The sequence below is a fragment of the Gracilinanus agilis genome, chromosome 1, assembly GCF_016433145.1.
Source record: "Gracilinanus agilis isolate LMUSP501 chromosome 1, AgileGrace, whole genome shotgun sequence".
NCBI lineage: Eukaryota > Metazoa > Chordata > Mammalia > Didelphimorphia > Didelphidae > Gracilinanus > Gracilinanus agilis.
In genome coordinates, this window is record NC_058130.1 from 94,221,395 (window position 1) to 94,226,199 (window position 4,805).

Consider the following 4,805-nt stretch of genomic DNA (forward strand, 5'->3'; position numbering starts at 1 on the left):
CATTTTTTCCCCTAGTCACTTAGGTTTTCAAATTTGGGAGTCGTCCTTTGCTTTTCCTTCTCTTAATAGCTGGTCAGTTGTCCATTCTACTTTTACAATATTTCTCATATCTGCCCTTTTTCTTTCTAAGCATCCTAGTTCAGTTTCTTATCATCTCTCCTTCAGACTACTGCAATGGCCTTTTTTTTAAAAATTTTGAATATTTTCCCATAGTTACATATTTCATGTTCTTTCCCTCTCCCCCAACCCCCTCACCCCCCCCTATAGCTGATGCACAATTCCACTGGGTTTTACATGTATCATTGATCAAGACCTAATTCCATATTATTGATACTTGGACTAGAATTATCGTTTAGTGTCTACATCCCCAATAATATCCCCATCAGCCCATGTGTTCAAGCAGTTGTTTTTCTTCTGTGTTTCTCCTCCCACAGTTCTTCCTCTGAATGTGGCTAGTTTTTTTTCTCATAAGTCCCTCAGCCTTGCTCTGGATCCACTGCAATGGTCTTCTAATTGGTCTCCCTACCTTCAGCCCCGCCCAATGCAGTTCATCTTTATAGCTGCTAAATTGATATTCTTAGAGCAAAAATCTGACCATGTCATTGTTCTGCCTAAGAAACTCTAGAGGACTATAGGATAAAATACCACTACTTGGCTTTTAAAGCCCTTCACAGGCTATTTTTAGCTTACCTCTTTAGGCTTCTTATACTCTATATACTACTCTTCATTTCCAGCCAAATTGACCTGTTCCCTATACAGAACATTCTATCTCCTTTGTATAGGCCCTTGTAGGTGAAGGTGTGCCATGTATGTCCCGGTGGTACCTGAGGACATTTTTTGCATGCCCCACCTCTCTGTATAGCTGTCCTATGCAAGCACTTCCTCCTTCCACTGTCTGGGGTAAGTGGTGGGCTCACAGGCAGCTTGAAATTGTAGTTTGAGCACAGGATCTCAAAAAGGTTCACCAACGCTATTATGGGCTGTACCCTATATCTGGAATATATTCCCTTTGTCTGAAAGAGGAAGGCAGAGGAAAGGAGGACTCCCTCATCACCTTTATCTCAGAGAATCTAAGACCCAGCTCAAATTCAACTTCTATATGAATCCTATCCTACTCTAGTGAGTTTCTAGTTCTTTCCTATCTGGAATTACTTTGTATATTTATTGTGTATAGATTTTGTTTATCCCAGTAAAATATTAGTTTCATTGAGGGAAGGGACTGTTTCTGCTTCATTTTTTGTCATTTCATAAAAGGTAATTGTCTGAGTGAAGGCTGGCAGATGGTTGTGGAGGCCCTTGAAGTGGTCTTGACTTTTTATTTCTTTTTTTTTTTTGGTGTATTTATTATATCTATCTGTTATCTCAACCCATGGTTCCTAGGATTGTACCATGTCATGGGAGACACTCAGTAAATATACTTTCCATATAAGTTTTATTGGGATTAAATAAGCATTTTAGTCAATTTGGATCTTAGTAGCTAAGGACAGGAGAAGAATGCTGAGAAGTACCTTTAAGGCCCAGATGGAATCTTGGAGAGAGTTTCTGGAAGGGCATTCTGAGGACCCTGAGGTTTGCAACTGCCAAGAACTCTTAGAGTAAGGTTTAATTCTGAGAGGCTGATTGGATCTTGCTCTCTGGAAAACTGTGGAAAACTGAGTGGCAGTTGAAAGAGGAGAACAAGTTGGAGTTTTGGGAATAAGTTTGTGAAAGAAAACAACTGAGAAGAGAAAGACTTCTTTTCCTCTGTGTGGCTGCAGAGGGGAGCAGGCCAACTATGGCCTATCAAGGCCAACTGAAGCATAACTAGGCCCTGGAAAAGCTGACAGTTAGAAGAATAGGCTGGAAAAAATACAAGAAGACAGTAACTGTAAATTATATATAAGGAGATTATTAATTAGTATAGGTTATTTAGAATAGATACTGAGGATTAGTGATAGATTAAGGAGTTTTAAGGAGGTTTGAGTTTTCTCGAGCAGGAAGAAGGTTCTCACAAATCAGTAGTGTGGGAAAAGTTTAGTTTCCTTTTAGAATAAGGGAATATATTCTCAAGCCTTCATTTACCTCTCCTTCCCTTCCTTAAAACCTTTCAAAAAATATTAAATAAGTTTTGTATAAGCTGTCTCCCAGTAAGTTTCACTCAGCCATCTCCCATGAGGTCCAGACAGTTACCACAAAACCTCAGCTTAAACTAGCTGGTAGCCAGCTGGCTTTCAGACAACAATAACAACAACTAAAGTCAAGAAAAGATACTCTGTCCCAATTTCCATCCAACATTTCCAAAAAAAAGTGGGTAATGCATTGGTATAGATTACTGTGTGGATAAGCAACACTGTAGAATTGTTATTACTCATGGTTCTTTATCCTTTCCTCCCATCAGATCCCGAAGTTCTTCTTGTTCTTCCTTGAGAAGGGGGTAAGCACAAGAGGTCCCATGATGGCTGCTATAAATTTGCTAGCTCAAACCCAGGTGAGCTTTTGTCATTTTTTTAAATAGACCAGATTTCAGACAAACTAGTAAAAAATAGTTCTTAAATATACACGGTGTCCAAATATTTATTGAGTGAATGATGAAATGATTAAAAAGTCCAGCTTGTACTAGATGGTGAAGTGATTGAAAAGCCTGACCTTACACAGCAGAATGGTCTGGATTACAACAAGATGGAATTATAAGCCAAGGAATCATGGTTGTGATATTCAGGAATGTTTTATGACCTACTGATGAATACTATCTTAGTTAGTCATAAAGTTTTAGTGACTTTTTTAAATGGAGTCATTACCATAATTGGTATTCATTGTTGCCTTTTCCTTTTTTACACTGTTAAAATTCTGAAAGAATTCTAAACTAGACTTAAGATCCTGGATTAGAGGAATTTGGGATGTTTGGGAGCTAGAGCTAGGTCTAAGCAGATTGACCACAAAGTTATAGAAAAATCTCATTTGAGCCTCACATCAGACAGTCATTAAAAGTGCTTACAATATGTTAGGCACTTTGTCTGGCTCTGGAAATACAAAGACTAAGAAGAAACTGTTATGAAAAAGTGGGTAATCTAGGCAGGTCTCAGGGAATTTGGGTAGTGAGGAGGGATAAAAGGGATATGAGGTGATTTGAAGGGGAATGAAGGAGACAGTTGAGTATAGGGAAGGATGAGGTGGTATATAGGAAGGTAAGGGAATGACAGGGAGTATACAGGAGGGCAGCTTAAACAGACTTATTCACCAAGGCTAGAGACAGACAATACTGAGGAAATAGGCTGAGATTCTTTAATCAGGGAAGGTATCTCTAAGGTACAGGGGGATTGGGCCAGTCGGAAATGTTTTATATCTGGCTGGACGACTTCTCTTGTTAATTTCTAAGTCCCTTGAGGGAGGAGACAAGAAGACTCCTCCCTGCCAGTGAAACTGATGGCTGCAGGAAGTCTCTGGTAGGTACTTCCTGCCAAGATGGATGCCTTCAGTTTCCTCAAGAAATAAAAAGAAAATAATTCCTTCCCTCTTCAGCCCTTGCCTTAATCTTCAATACAATATTCACCAGACACTTTGAGTAGGTAACAAAGGGGATTTATTAAAGTCAGGGATAATCAGAAGGAGAGAGGGGTTTAGGGTTTTGTAACAGCCGCTAGGGAGAAAGCTGATGGTGGAGGAAGGGTCACAGGAGGGGGTTAGACTGAGAGAGCCTACTCTCCCCGTCAGGAAGATTTGACTGCCTTAAAGTAAAGTATTTAACAAATCACTAAATTGGGGTTAACTTGTTTAGGATGGCCTACTTGCCTACAGAATCTAAATCCACTATGTCCAATCACCAAGCCACCCTTCCTCCCAGGGCCCAAAAGGAAATTCAAGGAAATAGCAGGAATGTAATGGAGAGATCAGGGAGAGGTCCAGAGAAATTAGATAGGTCCAAATTTCCCTAATACAAAATAAGTACAGGCTAAGCCCAAGCACAAAAACAGAAGCCCCCCAGACAAAGCAAGAGCCAGAAGGCAAAAGCCCTGTCAGTTGGACTTCAGCCCTATTTATAGCCGCAGGCTCCAACTGACTTTCTGAAAATCCTAAACCCTCCAACTGCCTTTCTGTGACAGAACTTGCATTACAAAACACTTTCTTAATTTGAGGAGCTCACATTATGTTGGGGGGGATAGTCTAGGGAGAGATGCTCAAGTAAGTATATACAAAAAAAACCCTGATTACCTTCAATTCTCATAGCATCTGATCATAGCTTAAGCCAAAGATTTCCTTTACCCCTCTCTCCTTACATTCCCTGTTCCCTTTCCCTAAGTCTGTTATCATTAAATCTCAAATTCACTTAGGTAAATGTCATTCTTTACCTTAAGGATTAACAATCATATCCTTGGGTATTTGAAGAAAGAGGGATTATTTCCAACTGAAAGTTAAGTCACAGTCAATTAGTATTTATCCACATCTTGGGATCAGGATAAGCACTTAGAAGAGCTGTGTAATCTGAACCACAGTTTCTTCACTTGACTACTTGTTCTGGGACACTGTTATATTGAAGTTGGGTGTAGCAGTTTTTTCACAAATATTCCTGGGGAGTCTTAGTGTTTCACTACCATAACTTGGTGTTACACCTAAGGGTTTCCGTACTCACTCAGCTTCAGCTTCTCATACCATCAGAGAACTTCCATGTTGAGATCACTTTATCATCTCTGATAATCTGATAAGGATAGTTTAGTTGATAAGGAAATAACGGGACACGAAGATCTTTTACCTCATGCTTCCAGCCCTGGCTCCAGGAGCATGGAGTTTATTATATATGTTTCAAGACTCATTTCACACAAAAGAACCCC